General features: G+C 39.8%; 1 protein-coding gene and 1 non-coding gene across 10 annotated transcripts in view; both read right to left on the bottom strand.

Moving 5' to 3' along the window:
- Positions 1-23,314, bottom strand: part of MAPK10 (mitogen-activated protein kinase 10) — a 593,150-nt gene that overhangs the window by 344,182 nt on the left and 225,654 nt on the right. For 6 of the 9 annotated variants that reach the window (XM_043906265.1, XM_043906267.1, XM_043906259.1 and 3 more), the window contains exon 1: positions 4,764-5,348. The exons of 1 other annotated variant lie outside the window; for it this stretch is intronic. The gene's annotated coding sequence lies outside the window, so the exon portion shown is untranslated. Of the gene's footprint in view, positions 1-2,788; positions 2,845-3,237; positions 3,257-4,763; positions 5,349-23,314 lie in introns of those variants that run through there. 2 more of the 9 variants (XM_043906264.1, XM_043906262.1) reach the window with 2 other exon arrangements.
- TRNAG-GCC lies at positions 719-791 on the bottom strand. Its single transcript has one exon. It is a non-coding gene; the product is annotated as a tRNA-Gly (tRNA).

Below are 23,314 nucleotides of genomic sequence, written 5' to 3'. Positions count from 1 at the left end.
GAAGTTGGTGTAAAGCTAGAAAGAGACCTGTATGTATATTTTTCCATAATCTGATTCAGTTACAAAAGTAGGTTTGTAACTTCAGTCTGTTACTGTTACTTTTTGACATTATATTGGAAAAAATATCCAGGACTGTGCCAATTTTCCATGTTCTAGGGCTTCCCTGGTGGCTCAGTGGTAAGGAACCCACCTGCCAATGCAGGAGATGCAGGTTAAGTCCCTGAATCAGGAAGAACCCCTGGAGGAGGAAATGGCAACCCATTCCAATATTCTTGCCTGGAAAATCCCATGGACAGAGGAGCCTGGTGAACTACAGCCCATGGGATTGCAAAAAGTCAGACACGACTGAGCATATACACAGTTGTTCCAAGCAAGAGCTCCCTTCCAGGCCAAGTGCTTACAACTGTTATTAGACTTCTTCCCCACCACATCTTCCTGCCCTCCCCATCCCAACGTGGCCTACCACCATTTCAGAAGGGGTGAATTTCTTTCTCCTGTGAATCCCTATTGCATTTGTTGAATAGGGACACTTGATCATATACCACATTTGTTATTTAACTTCATCTCCCTAAATGACTATAAGCTCCCTAATGGCAGAAGCTGTGTTGTATGTGTGTGTGTTAGTTAGTCATGTCCGACCCTTTGAGAGTCCATGATGCATGTGTTATTTCCCAAGGGAGAATACTGGAATTGGTAGCCATTCCCTTCTCCAAGGGATCTTCCTGACCCAGGGCTCGAACCCGGGTCCCCTGCATGGCAGGCAGATGCTTTACCATCTGAGCCACCAGGGAAGCCCAGAAACTATGTTACAGTTTCCCAAACTCTATCACCCACACTACTTAGATAACTGTGCATGGGATACCTTCATTCATGGAATGTTGATTGTGCCCCTACTATGCACCAGGCAGACACAGTCAGTGCCTGACAGAGATTATAACTGAGTAGCGAATAGATGAAGCCCAGGAAGAGGCAATTACTGTGCCGCAGGATAAGTGCTATGACAGAGGAAGCACAGACGCTGAATGAACATTGCCAAATAACAGACACACCAGCCTGACTTCACTATCTGGGCTTTCAGATCCTATTTCCAATGTATGAGAAGAAGATGATTACTTTAAGAAACTCATTTTCCTGAAGCACGTGGAGCACCCAGGCAGGTTAGCATCCAAAACCCAGGAGGCAGTTTTACATCTATGAAGGCAAGGCAGTACTGGGTTATGTGTGTGTTTTCATGCTTACACGCACACACACACACATACACACACACACACACACACACACACAATGTAGCAGAAGTCTTGTTTACTATCATGCAGGCCACTCTGCAAATGCCTAATTGCCCTGGAGGAGAATTTCATTTTATACCTGTGTGCCATGTGAGGTTTTAGAGCAACTATGGGTTAGGAATGCTTCTAAGGAAACTTCAGTTCTTTCTTTTTCCACTCAAAATTTAATTTCCATCCCTAGGAGCATTAGTTCTATAAGCCTATGAGTTTCACATCTCACAGTCACCAGGGATAAGATCAGTGAGAAAGGCTTGTTATAAATGTAAAATGTCAATTCAACTGGAAAATCCTTTATCAAAAATAATTAGAAACTTACAGTCCACTTTTCAAACTAAAAAATGTTTCTTTCAATTTAAGAATTTTCAAATATCACCTGAAGTCTCCATTTAGAGTTTCTACCAAGATTCACAATTAAGAAATGGAGTTCTCTTTCATTAAATAGTGGGGGGAAACAGAACCTGAAACATACAGGCTTTCCACTTTTCCCTCTTTGCCTTGATTTTCTTATAAGGATAAAATGTACTCAAACTAAAATATCTTTCGTCAAAACCCTTACAAGTCTGCTATGAAAATATGTACAGATAGGTACATTTCTGAAAATCCAGGCTCCAGATCCAAATTAAATTTTCAATCAATATGCAGCATGATCTTGTATCTGAATCAGCAGCAGTGTCTCATTTCAGACTTATGCAATGCAATAAACATCTCTCATATGCTAAAGAAGCAAATGGATTCTGTTCTTTATCAATAAGCATCTCCTCCTGTAGTCTATGGGCCCAACTTTTCCCACAAGTCCGTGATCCTTGGAAGAAGCTGTAAGAGATGCAAGTATGGTAGGAAGGAAGCCCTCAGCCTGTGGCAAATAAGGCACTGTATCCCTTTTGTGTCATCCTTGGACACTTTGTCCCTCTTTTAGCATAAGGGCTGCAATGTCCAACCAGAAGCATAAAAGAGACTACAAGACAAAACAGGGGCAATAGAGAAAGAATTTAAAATGTCAATTTATCACTTCTTATTCTAAGTGAAGCAAGTCTCTCTTGCCTTGAGTTCATTATTCTCACTAGCAACTAAGCAATCATTTGATTTGGGCACACCAATCCCATGTAAAGTCTTATAGCTACAAATAGGACCTGCGGCCAGAACTAGATCAGGAAGGCAGAGCATCTGCCCTCCTGCTTAACAAGAGAAACCCAACTTGCCTTCTTTCCCTTATCATCTGTATTCAAAGACTATTACACTAAGATTCACTTACATAAAGTCACACACACACACACACACACACAAAGCCCTCCCTTTAAATATGGGAGGCTTTATCACATCACTTAAAAATTAGGCAGATTCCCTTTGCTTATGATATTCCTATAGGCTATACTAACAAGGGAAATCCTATGAATTTTCCTGTAATTTTAGGGCATCCACCATTCATTCTCAGTTCATTTCAGCCTTGAAAAATATTGACCACACACTATGAAACCATTAAACACTAATAGCTGCAGACATACCAGACAATGACAGCAAAAACACACTTGGTCCCTCTGGGATCCGTTCATGAACATCCCCTTCCAGCCTGGCAAACACGCTCCTCCCCACAGCAGATGCTGTTCTGGGGCAGACAAGCAGGAAGCTGGAGGCAGCACCTGGTCTTTCCCACTGGACGTATCATTTCTTACTGTCTCATCATCAAGAGTCTTTTCACCCACACTGTGAAGATTTTATAACACCAGGAGACTGTCGGATTAAAGACACCTTGCAACAGCGAGAGGGAGTGATGCGCAAATGAGGAAGCAAGAAGACTCTTTTAATATCTAAGGTCATACCACCTTTGTCATTGGATTTTCCAGTTCCGTTGTCAGCACGAGGAAATCCAGTGTGCTTGTGTGATCAAATAAGCTAACTTAGTATTTTGTTTCAATTTTAAGATTGAGATCAAGGTAGTGGAAGGAGTACATACCACAGAAAGCAAAACTGCTACATCCAAACTGTCTGACCCCTATAATCCGATGGCTCCAAAGTGGAGTCGGAAGCTGGCGAGCTCATCCATGAGCGTGAGCATCACTGTCTAGATGTACAACACACTCACCTAAGGCAGAAAATTTACAGAAGCCTCTCTGAGAGTCATGGCCCTTCCTGCAACCATTTTAACACATGCATCAGCATTCTGTGAGATCTTCCGGGGTCTGACAACCGGCAGACGAGGGGCAGAGGGAGAAATCAGACCTCGGACTGGCAATGCCTGGTGCACTTAGACCCAATTTCCTTCCGTCTAAACTGTGGCCTGTCCCATAGGACTTAGCCTGCCTCTGTCGGGTCCTTTCATAAAAGTTACTGTCAACACACCACGGCAGGGAGGGCGGCTGGACAGACGCTGTGGATTTCTGCAGCAAAGACGGCCCATGTAAACAAGCTTGTGACTGCTTCAGCGCCAACTGTCATGGGATAAGCCATTCTTTTGCTGTGGTTAAATTGCAGTACCCTAGGAATTTATGCATTTAAGGGGGTGAAAGCAGAAACTCAGTCTCTAGATTTAAATGAAGCGGGGGGGAGAAATATGCATGTAATTTTCTTGAAATGGCTCTCGTCTTGATTTACTTGAAGATTTTCCAATAAATCACATTTATTTTGCTGCAGGCACAAAGACATCAGTTCTGCTAAATATACTGCCCTGGTCCTTTCTGATGATAGATCTTTTTCTCCCAAATGAGCTCTGACATTTCTAGGGGACACGGTATCCCAGTACAGAGTACCTGGGAACCATGCCATAAAGAAAAAAATGCTGCCTGCTGTTGACTAGATCACTTTCTTAAAGGGACCCTTTACCTGTACGACTGCAGTGCCAATGTTTCCTCTTATCTTTAACCTGACCCTCCCCACTGCCCATTCTATGTTCCTCTCCCCAGCTCAGATTTAGCCTTGGGTCTCTCTGCAAGAGTGATGCTGTTAGTTTTACAACTACAATATAAAAAATACCATTCCCTAACTAAAATATGTAAATATGTCCCCAAATATCTCTTTAAGCACAACATCTCATGAAGCAAACATAAATGCATAACTTAAAGAGGTGATTTTTTTAATGTTTTATGGAACCCACAGCATTTCTTAAATATGGGACTGAGGCAAGCACTTCCAACAGGCACAGCTGGTTCACTCTCTCTCTAATTTTCTCTTCCTTTTTGCAGCTCTGCATTGGTCTAAAAAACCCCTGGTCACAATAAAAATGCTCCCTCCCACCCTCTGCCAACCCTCACTCCAAACAGAAAGGTTTCAACACGCCCAAGTCCTGGGAGAGATGCTCGGCGCAGAAGGAAAGGCTGGTGGCGTCTCGCCTCAGAGGTAGTTCACTTCATTAATCTCCTATCCACCCCATCTCTGCCCCGCTCTCCCATGCTCACTCTCCCGCCCCACCAGGAGCAATCAATAGACATCACACCACCCTCCAAAAAACCGGTTAGAACCCAGAATGAGCAAAGAGCCACCTACCATTCCGTGCTTGAGAACTACGATCCTGATCCAGCAGTGTTTGCCCCAGAAATCCTCCCTACTTGTCTCTCATTAACCACATTCCAAACTAATAAGGAATAGATTCTTTGGAGGTGGGGAAATTGTTTAAAATTAATGGTGGACAGGTGATTGCCAAGAAAACCCAAGCGTAAAGTCACTCAAGCCCCTAGAAATTGAGGGGTGAGGAGAAAAATGGAATACTGTAAAAACGAAAAAGGAAAGAAAAAAGGTAAGCTCAGAACAAGCACCAACCACCCCCATAAAAATAAAAAGAGAAGGGGAGGTTTAAAAGAAAAGAAGAAGAAGAAGACGACGAAGAGTGGCTTGCTGAATCACCCTCTTTCACTGCCTGGAAACCATTGTGCAGCGCGATGCTGCCTGTACCATTGTGGAACCTACCAGAGGAGACGGACAGAGGGCTTGGGGAATGGGGTTGCTATGGCAACCAAAAGGAGCACACGTGACGTCAAAGCCCAGAGAGGTCTAGGGAGGGGGGGAGAAGGGGGAAAGGAGAAGAGGAAAAAGTCTCTGTGCGTCTGCTGCTACCGTGTTTTCCGATGAAATGAGGACCTGGCGAAATGGAAAGGAGCAGGGTTCGCTGGCGGCCGCTCTCAGCACCTAGGACATCAGGCAGCCGGTCTGCGCAGCGGAAACCGCTCTCTCCACGCAGCCCTGGCCCAGCACACGGCAGCGCTCAAAAAACAAATGCTTGCAGACCCAAACACCATTGGAAATGTACTCAATCTATGCTTTTCAACTCGCTCAGCTTTTTGCAAACAGCACAAAGGCATGTCGTGCCTCTAACTGGCAAAGCAAAGATGGTAATAACCTCGGAGGCCAAGGGAGCATTTGGGTCCCACCTGGACCCCAGAGGTCATTTGAAATGTCACAACCCTTCTTGTCTGTTTCCTTATCTTTCAGAAAAATCCTAAATAAATGACTACTAAACCAAAGTCAGCAAACTAATTCTGAGATTGCAGCTTGAATTTAGAAAGAAAATACTGACAATTTGAGTTAACAAATCTAGATTCTTTTTTTTTTTAATTGGGTACTTCTTTAGAAAATGGATACAAATTGCATTATTACTATTTGGGGTAGATATCTCAATTTTATTTAAGTAATTTGCCCTATCTTTGACTGTCAGAGTATATTTTTGTCTCCATGTATTAATAGTTTGTTAAATGTTAAATATAGGTGCTTAAATATAGATGTCATAGATTACTAAATCTAGAGTATTAATCTATAAATATTAGGTTTCTAGAGAGAGTTCAGAATAATGGAATACTCCCACAATTGTTTTAATTATCTTTTTTTTTTTTAAACCTGTTAAAAATATTTTTTAAGTAAGGAAATTTCTCAATACATATTTGGCCTAACCAGGCTCAACCCTTGGGCATCTCAGATTACATAATTGAATCAAATTCCTTTTTTTGCTTAAATAACTTTGAGGTGAGTTTCTGTGTATTGCAACCAAGTAAGACTGAGTTTTATACCACTTAACACTATGTTTTAGAACTAGCATACATACATGAATAAGGAACTTCTTCCATACGTTAACAGAAAAGATAACAACTTGCAACAGATACAAACCAAGCAATTATTGATTCACTGAAACACATCATAAAACCATATGTGACCACATCAGATTCCCTCATTTTAGGAGGGAAACTAGGGGGAAAAAAAGTCTTATGTGTTTTCTTTTTCATCCACTGGACAAGATTTTGCACATATTGCTTTGTTCTAATTTCAACTTCAGCAAGAAGCAGTTGATTATTAATTTTTAGTCTTGGCAAAAGACCTACCTTACAAGACAAGTTTGTCTCAAGGGAAAATATGTATTGACAAGCCAAATGACTTTATAGCACAATATAATTGGCATTCCAGCTTTTAATTTACTTTATTCTAAGTTTTGATATCAAAAGTTAACTCTTAATAACTGGATATCAATGAGGGAAAAATGAACTTCAACTCCTACCACACACTGCAAACATAAAAATTAATTCAAGGTAAATTTACACTGAAACATGAATGCCAAAATATATAAAGCTATTAGAATAAAATGTATCTTTCAGAAGAAAAAATAGCTTTCTGTTCTCAGAGCAGGCAAAGATTTCTTAGGACACAGAAAGTACTCACCATAATAGGAGAAAAAAAAATAGACGTGATCAAAATCAAAAGCTTCCAAAATAACCATTAAGAAAATGAATAGACAGCCTCAGGCTAGAAGAGAATATTCTTGATAAACATGTCTGAAAATACTCTTGATAGTCACAATTTTTAGATTTTTAAAAAAATATCCCACAACTCAACAATAAAAAAAAATTTGCTCAATGGGCAAAAGTCTTGAGCAAGCATTGACAAAGAAAGATATATATATGGTCAATAAGTACATTAAAAAGTATTCAACAGTATTAAAAATAGTATTAATAACAGTATTAAAAAGTATTAAAAAGTTAAAAAAAGTATTCAACAGAATTGGTCATCAGAGAAATGCAAATTAAAACTGCATAAATGCCATTTCACACTCACAAAAAAAATTGACTAAAATTGGAAAAACTAACAACACTAAGTACTGAGTAGGATATGGAGAAATCAGAACTCTCCTACATTACTTGTGGGAGTATTAAATGGTAAAACTACTTTGGGAAATGATTTGGTGGTTTCTAAGATAAGTATATACCTACAGTATGACTCAACAACTCTATTCATGGTCACCTAAGAGAATAGAAATATTTGTCTATCAAAAAAAGTTATACATAAATGTTTATGCCAGCTTTATTTATAATTGGTGAAAACTGGAAACAACTCAAAGTATATCAACGGAAGAATGGGTAAGCAAACTATGGTATATTCATATAATAACACACTGTATCAGCAATGAAGAAAGAATGTTAACTATGAACATGTTAAAAACAATATATCTTCTATTAGGTGTTCATTCTTGATTTGACAAATGACAGTGGTAGATGCCAACACTGCACTGGGGTATATTTTACTAGGGCTTTAATACGCCACCTACTCATTTCAGTAATATTTAGATGATTAAAATGTTCTTTTAAGTCTATTTTATATAGCATAGAAAAAATAATTTCCTAAAATTAGATCATCTAATACAAGCTAATTTTTAACACTTAAACATATTTCATTCCTTATTGGATAAAACCAAAACTCTTCATTTAAAGTCCTCAGTAAGAGAATATCACACTTTGAGAATGAACTATGGAAATATGCAACGATATAAATAAATCTCAAAAACATGCTATGTTAAAAAAAATAAAAGAGAGTGTTTAGTATATAAATCCATTTATATAAAGCTCTAGGACAGACAGAAATATTCTATGGTAATAGAAATCAGAACTATGATTGAGGGAGCCACACAGCTAAGGGAAATTTATGTAGTGATGAAAATATTTGACATCTCGATAGAGGTGTGAGTTATTACGTAGATGTAAGCATTTGTCAAAACTCTTCAAATTCTAACTCTTAAGATCAGTGCATTCACTCAGTGTAAATTAAGTTGCTGTTTTCAAAAAATTAAAGTCAATTCCCAAGAAGAAAATTGCTGAGTGAACAGTAAGTTAGAGCTCCTAAACCTACAAATCTGGCCCTATACCTGAGTCCTGACTTTACAAACCCAAGCAGACCAATAGAGGAAACAACAAAATGGAAAATACTAGAGATCCTTCAAGAAAATTAGAGATACCAAGGGAACATTTCATGGAAAGATGGGCACAATAAAGGGCAGAAATAGTATGGACCTAACAGCAGCAGAAGATATTAAGAAGAGGTGGCAAGAATACACAGATCTACACAAAACTGATCTTAATGACCCAGATAACCACAATGTTGTGATCACTCACCTAGAGCCAGATGTCTTGGAGTGTAAAGTCAGGTGGGCCTTAGGAAGCATCACTACAAACAAAGCTAGTGGAGGTGATGGAATTCCAGCTGAGCTATTTCAAATCCTAAAAGATGATGCTGTGAAAGTGCTGCACTCCATATGCCAGCAAATTTGGAAAACTCAGCAGTGGCCACAGGACTGGAAAAGGTCAGTTTTCATTCCAATACCAAAGAAAGGCAGTGCCAAAGAATATTCAAACTACCAAACAATTGTGCTCATTTCACATGCTAGCAAAGTAATTAATGCTCAAGATTCTCCAAGCAAGGCTTCAATAGTATGCGAACCAAGAACTTCCAGATGTTCAAGCTGGATTTAGAAAAGGCAGAGGAACCAGAGATCAAATTGCCAACATCCATTGGATCATGGGAAAAGCAAGAGAATTGCAGAAAAACTTCTGCTTCATTGACTACCCTAAAAAAGCCTTTGACTGTGTGGATCACAACAAACTGTGGAACATTCTTAAAGAGATGGGAATACCAGACCGCCTGACCTGCCTCCTGCTAAACCTGTATGCAGCAACAGTTAGAACTAAACATGGAACAATGGACTGGTTCCAAATTGGGAAAGGAGTACGTCAAGGCTGTATATTATCACCCTGCTTATTTAATTTCTATGCAGAGTACATCATGTGAAATGCTGGGCTGGATGAAGCACAAGCTGGAATCAAGATTACAGGGAGAAATATCAGTAACCTCAGATATGCAGATGACACCACCCTTATGACAGAAAGTGAACAGAAACTAAAGAGCCTCTTGATGAAGGTGAAAGGGGAGAGTGAAAAAGCTGGCTTAAAACTCAACATTCAAAAAATGAAGATCATGGCATCTGGTCCCATCACTTCATGGCAAATAAATGGGGAAGCAAAGGAAACAGTGACAAACTTTATTTTCTTGAGCTCCAAAATCGCTGCAGATGGTGATGGAAGCCATGAAATTAAAGGAAGCTTACTCCTTGGGAAAATAGCTATGACAAACCTAGACAGCATGTTAAAAAATAGAGACATTACTTTGCCAACAAAGGTCCATATAGTCAAAGCTATGGTTTTTCAGTAGTCATGTATGGATGTGACAACTAGACAGTAAAAAGGGCCGAGTGCCAAAGAACTGATGCCTTCAAACTGTGGTGTTGGAGACGATTCTTGAGAGCCCCTTGGACTGCAAGGAGATCAAACCAGTCAATCCTAAAAGAAATCAATCTTGAATATTCATTGGAAGGACTGATGCTAAAGCTGAAGCTCTGATACTTTGGCCACCTGATGAGAAGAGTCGACTCATTGGAAAAGACCCTGAGGCTGGGAAAGATTGAGGGCAGGAGGAGAAGGGAACAGCAGAGGACGAGATGGTTGGATGGCATCACTGACTCAACGGACATGAATTTGAGGAAGCTCCGGGAGGTGGTGAAGAACAGGGCAGCCTGATGTGCTGCAGTCAACGAGGTTGCAAAGAATCAGACATGATTGAGCAACTGGACAACACAACAAAGCAGAATAAGAAATAGAAACAGCTAGACTCCAGGTCACCAGGATCTTAACACATGGAGCAATCCCTCTGCAGTGAGGAAGACAATTGATGGAGATTTGCCTAACAAACAAGAAATGAGATGTTTAAAAAGAGATTTTTAAGGACGCCTGGCAAGAGCTAAATTCCCAGCTTCCTCTGTAAGGATTATTATTCAGCTACAGGACTAAAACTGAAGGAAATGAAGGTAATCAATACCTGGTTTTCCAAACAATAAATGGCAAAGACCTCAGGGATTGGAGAACATAAAGGAATTAAGTCAGTGAGATTGGACTTCCAGGTAGGAATTTAATTTCTAAATCTAAGTCTCAAGTACATTCATGGGGGCTAACTATAAAACCAATTTCTGTACTAAGGTCTTTTGGGCTTCCCTTGTGGATCAGCTGTTAAAGAATCCACCTGCAATATGGGAGATGTGGGTTCGATCCCTGGGCTGGGAAGATCCCCTGGAGAAGGGAAAGGCTACCTCCTCCAGTATTCTGGCCTGGAGAATTCCATGGGCCATATAGTCCATGGGGTTGCCAAGAGTCTGACACAACTGAGCAACTTTCAAGGAAGGAAGGTCTCTTACCAAAACTGGTCCCAGAACAGAGAGATCAACTAGTTCTCATTTGCCAGGGACTTCCCAGATTTTAGGAAGTCCACATGCCAGGAAATGCCTCAGACTTAGGCAAACAGGGAAGGCTGCCCTATTCCAGAGTCTAGAATGGACTTGAACCCTCAGAGGAGAATTCAAGGTCCCACCTGCGAAGAAATTATACAAATGAACTTACTTACAAAACAGAAACAGATTCATAGACTTAGAGAATGAATTTATGGTTGCTGGGGGGAAGGGCGGGGGGAAGGGATAGTTAGGGAGTTTGGGAGAGACATGTACACACTGCTGTATTTTAAGTGGATAACCAACAAGGACCTACGGTACAGCACATGAACTCTGCTCAATGTTATATGGCAGCCTGGATTAGAGGGGAGTTTGGGGGAGACTGTATACATATCTATTTATGGATGAGGCCCTTCGCTGTTCACCTGACTATCACAACATTGTTAACCAACTATTAACCAGTTAACATTAACCCCAAAACAAAATAAAAATTTAAATAAAATATAATAAAAGCACTGAGAAAAACTGAGGTTAAAAACAGCTATGTAAATTTCTTAAAATTACATCAAAATTTATATCTCAAAATAACTTTTTGAAAGTAATTTTTAATTAATATATTTTATCATTCTACTTGGATAGGAAACACATGGCCAACAGCTTACCATGGCCATAATAATCTTCAGTGGAACATAACACATTATTGACCAGAGATATACTAATGCCACGGCTGTTAATTTCTGCAAAAATTCCCCAGTCAATAGTGTGTTAAAGTATTAATGGTCCTTCATATGATCCAATTTCATTTCTGGGTATTTTTCTGAAAGAAACAAAAATATTAAATTGAAAATACACAGGCACCCCCATATTCATTGCAGCATTATTTACAACAGCCAAGATATGGAAGCAACTTAAGTGTCCATTGATAGATAAATGTATGAAGAAGATATGGTGTATACATAGTGTGCATATACACACACATATATATATATATACACACACACACATATATTTACTGGAGGCTCAGATGGCATGAGTCTGCCTGTAATGCAGGAGACCTGGGTTTGATTCCTGAGGTGGGAAGATCCCCTGGAGAAGGAAATGGCAACACACTCCAGTATTCTTGCCTAGAGAATTCCACTGACAGAGGAGCCTGGCAGGCTACAGTCTGTGGGGGTCTCAAAGAGTCAGACACAACTGAGCAACTAACACACACATATATATAGTGTACATATATATATATATATATATATATATATATATATAAAATCACATACAACAGAATATTATTCAGCCATAAAAAATGAAATATTGCCATTTTTGACAGCATGGATGGACCTTGAAGGTATCATGCTAAGTGAAATAAGAAAGAAAATACATATGATCTCACTTATATGTGGAATCTAAAATAAACAAATGAAAAAACAAAAAACAGCTCATAGATACAGAGATAGATTGCCAAAGGCAGGGGCCATGCCCTCTGTGCTCAGCTGTGTCTGAGTCTTTTGCGACCTCATGGACTACAGCCCACCAGGCTCCTCTGTCCATGGAATTTTCCAGGAAGGAACACTGAAGTGGGTTACCATCATTTCTTTGTTGTTGTTGTCCAGTCACTCAGTTGTTTCTGACTATCTGTGACCCCATGGACTGCAGCACGCCAGACTTCACTGTCCTTCATCATCTCCTGGAGCTTGTTCAAACTCATGTCCGTTGAGTCAGGGATGCCATCCAACCATTTCATCCTCAGTTGTCCCCTTATCCTCTTGCCTTTAATCTTTCCCAGCATCAGGGTCTTTTCTAAGGAGTCAGTTTGTCACATCAGGTGGCCAAAGTATTGAGTTTCAGCTTCAGTCCTTCCAATGAATATTCAGGATTGATTTCCTTTAGGATGGACTGGTTGGATGTCCTTGCAGTCCAAGGGACTCTCAAGAGTCTTCTCCAACATCATAGTTCAAAAGCATTTGACCCTCAGCCTTCTTTATGGTCCAACTCTCACATCCATACACGACTACTGGAAAAACCATAGCCTTGACTAGAAGGACCTTTGTTGGTAATGTAATGTCTCTACTTTTTAATATGCTGTCTAGGTTGGTCATAGTTTTTCTTCCAAGGAGTAAGTATCTTTTGATTTCATGGCTGCAGTCACTATCTGCAGTGATTTTGGAGCCCAAAAAGTAAAGTCTGCCACTGTTTCCACAGTTTCCCCATCTATCTGCCATGAAATGATGGGACCGGATGTCATTATCTTCATTTTCTGAATGTTGAGGTTTAAGCCAGTTTTTTCACTCTCCTCTTTCACCTTCATCAAGAGGCTCCTCAGTTCCTGTTCACTTTCTGTCATAAGGGTGGTGTCATCTGCATGTCTGAGGTTACTGATATTTCTCCCTATAATCTTGATTCCATCTTGTGCTTCATCCAGCCCAGAATTTTGCGTGATGTACTCTGCATATAAGTTAAATAAGCAGGGTGACAATATACATACTTGACATACTTGACATATACATACTTGACATACTTCACATACTTGACATACTCCTTTTCCAATTTGGAGCCAGTCCACTGTTACATGTTTGGTTCTATTGCTTCTTGACCTGCATACAGGTTTCTCTGGAGGCAGATAAGGGGTTCTGGTACTCCCATCTCTTTAAGAATTTTCCACAGTTTGTCGTGATTCACAGTCAAAGGCTTTAGGGTAGTCAATGAAGCAGAAGTAGATGCTTTTCTGCAATTCTTTTGCTTTTTCCATGATCCAGTGGATGTTGGCAATTTGATCTCTGGTTCCTCTGCCTTTTCTAAATCCAGCTTGAACATCTGGAAGTTCTTGGTTCATGTGCTGTTGAAGCCTTGCTTGGAGAATCTTGAACATTACTTTGCTAGCATGTGAAATGAGTACAGTTGAGTGGTAGTTTGAACATTCTTTGGCACTGCCTTTCTTTGGCATTGGAATGAAAACCAACCATTTCCTGTGCCCACTGCTGAGCTTTCCAAAATTGCCAGCATATTGAATGCAGCACTTTCACAGCATCATCTTTTAGGGTTTGAAATAGCTCAGCTGGAATTCCATCACCTCCACTAGCTTTGTTCGTAGTGATATTTTCTAAGGACCACCTGACTTCACACTCCAAGACATCTGGCTCTAGGTGAGTGATCACAACATTGTGGTTATCTGGGTCATTAAGATCTTTTTTGTATAGTTCTGTGTATTCTTGCCACCCCTTCCTAATATTAAAAAAAAAACAAAACACTAATTTATTTTAAAAGAGTAAATTTTGTGACTTTTCAATGTCAGGAAAGAGAAAGAATCTACCTGTGCATGCCTTTTTCTTCTTAATGAACAGACTTTATTATTTTAAAGTAGTTTTAGGTTTATAAGAATATTGTGCAAAGAAATACAGAGAATCCCATATACCCTGCTTCCCTCTTCATGCAGTTTCATGAACATCTTATTATTAACATCTTGTATCAGTAAATTTGTTACAGCTGATGAACTAATATTAATACATTATCATTCACAGAACCCATAGTTTATATCAGAGTTCACTCTTTGTCTTATGGGCTTCCCAGACAGCTCAGCAAGTAAAGAATATGTGTGCAATGCAGGAGGCACAAGTTCGATCCCTGGGTTAGGAAGATGCCCTGGAGGAGGAAATGGCAGCCCACTCTGCTATTCTTACTTGAAGAATCCCATGGACAGAGGAGTCTGGTGGTCTACAGTTTCAGAGTTGCAAAGAGCTGGACACAACTGAGCAATTCTACAGATTGCACTCACTTTTAATTTTCTTCCTGCTTAGGAGTCAATTTTACATTCAGGAAACAACTGTTTTCATATCAAAAGGAAGTAGATATTGGTCTGCTGAAAGTTTTTCCTAGTGGACAGGGCATTATTGTAAGACTTTAGTGGCAGGAAATGTACCTTGAACCAATTTTTATTAAGCTTATAAAAGCACTGATTTTTTTTTTCAGTGGCAACACCCATTACTAGCCAAATTATGTCCCTCTGTGGTTAAACACACTTTGATTATAAATGCAGAATACCTGCTGCTTGGAAAATAGTAGTTATATGCCGCTTTTCCCTGATAGACTTTTTCAAACATCTGGATTTAGTTTACAATAATTATGGGTGCTGGGATTCTATTTTTAAAAAATAGCAAACTAGCTTAAACTTCCTCAGGTAGTTTTAAGCAACAGCTTTAAAAATCTAATTAGAGCGTTTGTCTTTTGAACAATAATGCTAATAGAAAATTGCCCCTCCTTAGATCCCAACAGAAGCTGGTGTGTGAGATAAAGAAAGAGCTATTCTTCCCAGACATCCTCAGGTTTATCCACACTTCCATCCATGCACATCTGTAGCAATTTCAATTTTCCTTATCCCTGCTTTACTGCAGTGCTACCAAAGCACAACAAAAGCATGGAGACAGCATGGATTATATTCGAGTCTGGCCTAGAAATTGAACTTCTTACAACTCTGTCGCAATTCATATCTTTATTAAAAGGACTGTTCTTTTTTTCCAGCTTCATTGAGGTATAATTGACAAATAAAATTGTAAGATATTTAAGGTATACAATGTGCAGATTTGACATATGTGTACATTGTAGAAAGATTCTCCCCACTGAGTTAATTATCACATCCATCACCTAATACAACATATTTATGTTTTATTTTTAATGAGAACATTTAAGATCTACTCTCTTAGCAAATTTCAACTCTACAATATAGCGTTCTCTGCTGCAGTCAGCATGTTATACATGAGATCCTCAGAATTTATTCATCTTATTTTTGAAAGTGCATACTCTTTTACCAAGCTCTGCCTATTTCCCCCAGCCTCCAGTCCCTGGAAATCACTTTTCTATTCTGTTTCTGTAAGTTCAATTTTTTTCAGGTTCCACATATAAGTACTATCACGCAGTATTTGTCTTTCTCTGTCTGGTTTATTTCACTGAGCATAATGCCCTCAAGGTCCATCCTTGTTGTCATAAATGGCAAGCTTTCTACAGAGGCTGTTCTCACCACTGACTCTGACTTGCCCCCACAGCACTCAAAAAGCAAACAGTCATTGACACAGGCCAAGACACAAAGTGCAAGCCCAAATTTTTGTAATCAAATTTAAGATAAAAGGTTAGCATATCCTTTTTATAAATACAGATCTTCTATCGCCACCAAATGAACTTTCCTAATATTAGAGAGCCTATTTTTAAACACTGATGTAAGAAGACTTTTTAAAATCACCAAATTAGCAAGCAAATTCTGGGTCTGTGAGATAGAGCAACAGGCTACATAATAGTAATGCATGGTGAGAGTATCCTAGCAATCAAAAGAATAGTAACCAGATTTAATAATATAATACAGGATTTGATCTCCTTGGTCTTATATTTTTAAACCAATAGTCACCAGCATTAACTTATATGTACAGCTTACACTTGCTAGATTTTCAAATTATTAACCAAAAAAAAAAAAGTCTGTGTATCCTAAAGATGCCATTTAACCTTTATTGAAATGCTATATTCAAGAGGGGGGTGGGGGGGAATAAGAATCCAATTTTGCAAATTGTCTAAATTCACAAAGAGCAATGATGACAGTACAAATTCAATGAACGTCCTGTGTATCTATGCTGAAAGTCTTATGGATCTATGCTGAAGACATTTTTTTAATTACAAAATAAAGTGTAAATACTTTTTAAAGTTCACTTGGAATACTGGATGGTGAAAAGAGTATTGGATTCACTAACAGATTTTGCTTTAATCTATTGTTCAAATAGCCATCCTATTTCCTATCTGTGTGAGTTACACAGACCACACAGCCTCTCTATTTCTTAATTTAAGCATTGACATGATGAGTGTAATAACATTGCCTCCACAGAATTTTTGTGATAATCAAATTAATTAATGTATATTACAGTGCCTGGCACAACCCTTGGTACATGATAGTCAAGAAATAGTCAACTGAATCTATTTGCAATAAAAAATATGTAACCCACAGTTAAATTTAAATTTCCTGGTATGCAACAAGGACCTACTGCATAGCACAGGTAAGTCTGCTCAATGTTATGTGGCAGCCTGGATGGGAGGGGAGTCTGGGGGAGAATGGATACATGTATGTATGGCTGAGTCACTTAGGTGTGCGCCTGAGGCCATCACAACATTGTTATCAGTTATGTGTGTGCACACTCCATCATGTCCAACGCTTTCCAACCCCATGGACTGTCAGCTGCCAGGCTCCTCTATCCATGGAATTTTCCAGGCAAGAATACTGGAGTGGGTTGCCATTTTCTACAGCTGAGTCACTTTGTTGGGCACCTGAAACCATCACAGTATTTTTAATCGGCTATATTCCAATATAAAAGAAAAAGTTAAAAAAAAATTCCTGGTATGACTTTGGAAGTTATGAACACTGTCCAGCACCCCAGGAGCATTCATCTTCTATTGCTTTAATGTTCTTAAAGCAGATACACATGAGGAGGTGCAGTTGATCATATGCTACTTGGCAGGACTGAAGCAGCACTATGGAACTAATAATAAACTTGAAGGAATTTGAGCCTACCTGCCAGTCTACACCTGAGAAGCTATTCAGGACATCAGCAATTCTCCCTGGAAGTTTCCCAGAGAAAATTCAACTACTTGTTCAGCAGATATTCAGAGATAAACTCTTTCAGAAGAAATAGAGAACCAGATCAAGAAAACCAAGCAAAAAAATAGAACAGCTGTTGGAACTGCTTGACATTTCTATAATTTAATTAAAGTCCATTCAATTAGCAAATCACTGAGTAGCATACAAATACAAAACCCTGAGTTGGAGATTTGGAAAAGAAGTGCCAGACGAGGTACCCGTTAAAAAGAGACTCATGATCTTATTGCAGAGTCAAGACTGACCCACTAGATTAAAAAAAAAAAAAAACTCCTTAAATGTAAAAATATAAAGTTATATATATATAAATATAAAATATAAAAATATAAAAAAGTCCTTAAATATAGGATAAAACAGTGGAGTCTCTTGTTAGAAGAGGGAAGACCTTAACATGGGGATCTATGCTGAAAGCATGGACCTCAAACCCTGTGTGTATTCAGAAGGAGCATGTTCCAATAAAAACAGAGATCTGAGTTCTAATTCCACTATGATGAACCATCTAGAAGTTGTTGGGCAGACAGATGCTCTCCAGATTTCAGTTTCCTCTTCTATAAAATATGATAATTATAGTTCTGCAGCAAAATGGAAGAAAGAGCCTTAAGATGATTCTCGAGCAATGGATAGAATTTGGACAGTTGGGGACTTAAGGACAGTGAGCTTAAAAGTGAAGAAAAACATATCACATTTATTTGTTTTTTTTTTAAACATATCACATTTAGACGAGAGTAAAGATATAATACTTCCCTGGTTGAAGAGAGTAGGAAAGTGGTGGGAGAAATGGAAAATCTTCAACCAGATGGTCTTATGAGGCAAAAGATGGAAACCAAACATTTATATTACAAATGAAAATGTAAGGCAGAGACAACAGGATCCATGGCTGAAGTCAGTTCTGGCTTTTTGAGTCACTTAAAAAACATTATTTGACAATAATAATTCATAGTTGTTATCATTTGTATCACTAATATCTTCATAAACATCTTTACAGTTATTTTTGCTACTATCTTTTAAAAACATACTCTGTCTCGAGAGCTAGGCTAAATTTACAGACATCAGTTCCAATCACACAGTATTTCTTGATCACTCTCTCACTAACAGGTACTTCCCAGGTGGTGCTAGTGATAAAGGATCTGCCTGCCAACACAGGGGATGCAAGAGACACAGGTTCTATCCCTGGATCGGGAAGATCCCCTGGAGAAGGGAATGGCAACCCCCTCCAGTATTCTTGCCTGGAGAATCCCATGGACAGAGGAGCTACAGTTCATGGCACCGCAAAGAGTCAGACATGACTGAGCACACATCTCCCCAATATTTATCGATAAACCACTATGTGCTTGAGTCCACACTCCAAGACCACAGTCCTCACTATTATCCCATCAGTAGGTAGGATTATTGCCCCTACTTTATAGACAAGAAAACCAAGACTTGAAGTCATTAGTCCAGGATCACACAGCTAATAACTAGATGCATCAGGATTTAAATACATGTCTATCTGGTTGAAGTTCCTACATTGAGAGAGTAAGAAGGGAAATGCTAATGAGCTTAAATTATAAAAGTAGTATCCTTCAAAGAGAAAGTCTTGGCACACACTCAGAATCATGGCCTGTTGTTACCGTTGCCTTGTATGGTTTGTTGTTGTTCAGTTGCTAAGTCATGTCCAACTCTTTGCACTCCCATGGACTGCAGCAGGGCAGGCTTAATTGTCCTTCACCATCTCCCAGAGTTTGCTCAAACTCATGTCCATTGAGTCAGCGATACCATCCAACCATCTCATCCTCTTTCGTCCCCTTCTCCTCCTGCCTTCAGTCTTTCCCAGCATCAGGGTCTTTTGCAATGAGTTGTCTCTTCACATCAGGTAGACAAAGTATTGGAGCTTCAGCTTCAGCATCAGGCCTTCCAATGAACATTCAGGGTTTATTTCCTTTAGGATTGACTAGTTTGACCTTCTTGCTGTCCAAGGGACTCTCAAGAGTCTTCTCCAGCACCACAGTTTGAAAGCATCAATTCTTCGGCCTTGCGTGGTACACATGGAACACTGTCAGGGCCGTACAACCTTGTGAGCAGAAGCAGAGAAACCCCTAAAGAGGAAGGCAGAAGAAGCCCATCAAAGATGCAGTGTAAATGGGCAAGAACAGCTTTTTAAAAACATGATATGGCTGTGAACTGCTGAGAAACAGCGGTAGCTAATAGAACACCTGGTGTTCTTCTGCAAGGAAGGGGACAGGCTCTTTTTTCAGCAAAGGTTTTAGGCAAAAGCCACACATTATCAGAAGTGTCATCACTGCCACACTGGTCAGAGACACAGAGTTACATCGGGGATTCACAAAGTGTGGTGAGCATCTGCGGAGAAAAACAGAAATTTTCCTTCATACACACCTGTGCACGACACACACAGCACAGTCAGCAATGCAGTTTGTGGGACATTTGTAGGGATATAGAGAAGAAACTAGCTTAGAGTAATGAAGAGACTGCTGACTAAAGATATACAGAACACAAGTAGGAATACTTGAAACGCAGAAATGGGCTAGGTTACCCACTGTCACAAACAATACCAAGAGACTGCAACAGCTTCTAGTGATGCATTTGGGAGAGACAACCCGGAAATGAAGTTCAAGTTACAAGACCAATAAAAATTCAGTGGAAACAAGATTCAGTTTGCAAGAAATTTAACAGTCCAGTAGAAAACACTCTCTCAATCCAGTGTGTTAAGTATTCCCTTACCTCCTGTGTGAACCTCAGACGATTTTCTGGGATGAATTCTGTGAACGTATTGTCATTCTAATGCAATAGATATAAGTAGAAATTAATTCCCTCAATCCCACAACAGTTTAACATAAAATAGCATCTGCAGTATGCCAAGCATCGTACTGTGGGCTTTCACACTTATTCCTCTATCCTGGGTCTTATCCCACCCCTCTATTTATCATCATTATTGTTGCTCTTATTATTATTATTAACTGCACTGGTCTTCATCGCTGCTCAGGCTTTCTCTAGCCACAGCAAGCAGGGGGTTACTCTTTCTAGCTGCAGCACGCTTCTCACTGTGGCAGCACCTCTTCTTGTGGAGCATGGGTTCTAGAGTGCACAGGCTTTAGTGGTTGCAGCATGCAGGCTCAGTGGTTGTGACTCTTGAGCTTTGTTGCCCTGAGGCAGGTGGAATCTTCCTGGACCAGGGATCGAACCCACATCCCCTGCTTTGACAAATGGATTCTTAAGCCCTGGACTACCAGGGAAATCCTGCCTTATCCTATCCTACTGACAAAACATAATTCACACTCACTTGGTAGGAAGGATTGAGATTTGCCTACTCAAACTCCAGTAAGCATTCAAAATAAAGGCAAACATTCCAAAATCAAAGAAGTTATTCCCTTCTTTCCCTCCTTAGATAGTCTCAGGACTTCATCTTTCAGTCTAGTCAGATAGTGTTACACAAAATGTTTTTAACTTTTTACCGCCAACTCAAAATCTGGTCAAAATATATTCCATAATATCAAAAAACACACATACAACACCTCTAAATAAGTCATTATTTTAGCTAAGTGAATAACATAAAAGAAAACCTGACTTTTACAGCTGGAAATGCAGGCATCAAAAAATGGAGGCCTAAAGCTAAGCAAAGACTGTAAAACCCAACAAAAAGCTTCCTAAAAAATGAGGAATCCAATTCACATATTCAGACTTCATGAGAAAGGCACTATGACAGTCCAAAATTTTTGCCTAAAGTACATGTGTAAGTCTGCTGTTAAGATTACATTCTCAACTAGACTGAATGCTTGTTGAGACCATGTCCCAAACATCCCATCATCCCCGGTAGCTAATACAGTGCTCAATAGAAAAAAAAAAAAAAAAAAAAGGAAGAAATCATATTTACGTAAGGACTTAAATAATTAAGACAGTTGCCTTAAGTCCCTAGCATCCAATATGCTAAGAACCAACCATGCCCTTTCCCAAGACTAATGCAGAATCTCTCAAACAAATATTTTGCAGAACACATTCTGCCATGTCTTTTGAAAACAGAGAAAATAATTTAAATTCAACCCAAGTGAACCACTAGAGCAAAGATGACTTCCAGAGACAAATTTCCTATGGGAAATTCTTCTCTTAGTTTCCTTCTGACCCTTGCTGGGGATTTCTGCTCCAGAGTAGCCCATCAAAGGTGATGAGAAATATGATGACTTTATAAGCAGGAACCCATTTCCAAGGCTGAGTGTCCATATCATAAATAACTAAAGCCCACAGACTCTTCAGAATTCTATGGCAGCCAGTCATTCCCTGTAAAGTAGCTATCTTAAAGAGATTGGGGAGGTCTTTGATGAAGCTTCTCCACTTCCTAAGAACTGTCTTCCCGTTGGGTTGGCACTAGCACTCTGAAGATGAAGGCCATCCGGATTCTCCTTGACTTAAGGCCAGTCTTAAACAGATCTCTGAAGACAGATGTTCACAATTGCAACAACTTCCAGCAGAGCTTTATTTATTCCATAACTCAGAAGACTCAGATTTCCAGAAGAGAAGGTGATTCTCCCAAGTCCTAGAGAGAAGTTGACCTAACAATGAGAATAGTGATCAACAACAGCTACCTACAGAGCCTCCCAAAGAGCCTCTGCTATCAGGAGTTGGCAACTGAGCTGCAGGCCTTGGAGAGAGAGGGACCAGAACCAAGGGCTAGATGACCTAAACTCTTACTGGGAGGAGGAGGGAACATGTATCTTAGAGTGCACGTTTCATGAGGGCAAGAATGTTTTCTATTTATGGCCATATCCATCATAGCTAGAGGAGTTCATGGGAAACACTTAATGTGACCCTTTTAAAGTGAATGACCCTTTTAAAGTGAATGAAAAATAATGAATCAGTGAATCAATGAAACAATCAAGTATGAACAGCATAAGGAGCAAATGTTTTAAAGTTTCTATCATGGATTGAATTGTGCCCCTCTCAAAAAAGATGCATTGAAATCTTAACCCCCCAGTACCTTAGAATGTGATCTTATACTTGGAAACACAGTCCAGATAATTTGCAGATACAATTAGTTAAGATGTGATCGGGGACTTCCTGGTGGTCCTGTGGCTAAGATGCCACACTCCCAGTGCAGAATCTGCCTGCAATGCAGAAGACCTGAGTTTGATCCCTGGGTCAGGGAGGGCCCCTGGAGAAGGGAATGGCTACTCACTCCAATATTCTTGCTTGGAGATTTCCATGGACAGAGGAGCCTGGAGGGCTACAGTCCATGGGGTTGCCAAGAGTTGGATATGACTGAGCAACTAACACTTTTATCCATTAAAGACAAGATGTCCTTATAAAGAGGGGAAATCCATACACAGACGGACATGCATTGAATGAAGATGGTGTGAAAAGAGAGCTATCTGCAAGTCAAGGAGGGAGGCCTGGGACAGATTGCTTCCTCACAGCCTCAGAAGGAACCAGCCCACACCTTGACCTTGGACTTGAAACCTCCGGAACTGTGAGACAGTACATTTCCATGGTTTAAGCCACCCACCTGGTGGTATTTTTGCTTTAGCAGCCCTAGCAAACTAAATAATCCTCCAGCTTCTCCTGCTCCTGTCCCATCTGTTCTCCCCAGAGCAACCACCGTGATCAATTATACCACGTCTCTTCACCACACTAAATACACAATAGCTTCCCCCACGCTGAGAACACAATGCAAATTCCTTATCATGGTCCACCAGGCTCTGACTCCTGGCTCCCTCACTGACTTCATTCTCTACCCTTTCTCTCCTTCCCTCCCTTTTCCCTCCACCCTCTTTACTGTATCTCGAAATAGTCAAAAATGCTTCCATCTCATAACTTTCCCACTTGCTGTTCATCCTTTCTAAGACTCAATTCCTTAATGTGTGTATTATCTGTACCTGAGTTCATTCAAACCTCATGTGAAGGGCT

Source organism: Cervus elaphus, chromosome 6 (genome assembly GCF_910594005.1).
Source record: "Cervus elaphus chromosome 6, mCerEla1.1, whole genome shotgun sequence".
Lineage (NCBI taxonomy): Eukaryota > Metazoa > Chordata > Mammalia > Artiodactyla > Cervidae > Cervus > Cervus elaphus.
The sequence above is the reverse complement of the archived record's forward strand: the minus strand, read 5'-3'. Positions and strand labels throughout refer to the sequence as shown.